Source organism: Sorex fumeus, unplaced genomic scaffold (assembly GCF_029834395.1).
Source record: "Sorex fumeus unplaced genomic scaffold, SorFum_2.1 ptg000024l, whole genome shotgun sequence".
Lineage (NCBI taxonomy): Eukaryota > Metazoa > Chordata > Mammalia > Eulipotyphla > Soricidae > Sorex > Sorex fumeus.
This window is the reverse complement of record NW_026606081.1, coordinates 46472612-46473771: the sequence shown is the minus strand read 5'-3', so window position 1 is coordinate 46473771 and position 1160 is coordinate 46472612. Positions and strand designations below refer to the sequence as shown.

Here is a 1160-nt window from a genome sequence, read left to right as displayed (position 1 = left end):
GGGTGGTTTACTTCCCATTGATCACTTTGTATATAGAGAGATGTCGCGTGGCCGCATAAGCGGCTGCGCGGTTTTGAGAAAAAGTCCTAGTTCCCGCATACTCGAGCTGTGCTTGTAGAGGCTTCTGGTCACCGGGGTTCCATCTGGGGGAGGTGGGAGGCGGTACCTACCCCATCTGGGACTTCCCGGTGATCTCGGCTCTTTTTGGAACCTTTTTTTTTCTCTCCGGGTTCTGTGGTTCCCGCCCTCCATGTGGCCCTTCTCTTCGGCTGTATGTTGTAAAGATGGCGCTGGGGGGCGGGCTGTGGGCGTGACTTCCGGAATCAGAGGTTACCTGGGAGCTGTAGTCCCAGCAGAAAAATATGGAATGCTTCACGAATTTGCATGTCATCCTTGCGCAGGGGCCATGCTAATCTTCTCTGTATCGTTCCAATTTTAGTATATGTGCTGCCAAAGCGAGCACCAAATCTTTTTTTTTAAAAATCCTTTTACTAAGAGATTCAGTAGCTAAGGTTTTTAAATGATAAATAAGTATCCCACTACCTTATTGATGATAGAGTCCATTTCTTTAGGCACATTTACTTTGAGGTGCTACATGATCAGAAAACCAGTTCCAGAAGAATTCTGTGCTTCCATGGGAAAGAAATCACTTTCTTGTGCAGGTTGGAGCAGGTTAGATATAATAGGTAAGCATTGTAACCATTGTACTATATATTTGATAATAAAGATATGGATGATTGTAAAGCACTATCCATTGTAGCCATGCTACCTAGATTATACAAAAATAAATTTTAAAAATATGCTAAATAGGGCTAGAGATTTAGTACAGTGGTAAGGTGCTTACAAATATTTGACCAGTGTTTGATACCCAGCACCACATATAGTGCCCTGAACACTGTCAGGAATTATCTTTGAGTACAAATCCAGGAGCATGCCCTGAGCACAATGGGATATTCACTTCCCTCCCCAACAAAGCATAAGTAAAAATTAACAAAAAGTAAAATAAAATGGTAGGAGAGTCATGACAATCCCAAGAATAAATGTGGGGACAAAACTTAAATGCTTAAAAATTCATTTAGAATATATGGACTGTGTTCCCGTTATCCATGATGGATTCAAGACAATAACTTAAAATGTTCATTCTCTCTAGCAGTTGTGAG

At 41.6% G+C, this 1160-nt stretch overlaps 1 non-coding gene across 1 annotated transcript; it reads right to left on the bottom strand.

Moving 5' to 3' along the window:
• Positions 1 to 356: 356 nt before the first annotated feature.
• On the bottom strand, positions 357 to 463 carry LOC130023848 (U6 spliceosomal RNA). Its single transcript, XR_008792511.1, has one exon. It is a non-coding gene; the product is annotated as a U6 spliceosomal RNA (small nuclear RNA).
• Positions 464 to 1160: the final 697 nt, after the last annotated feature.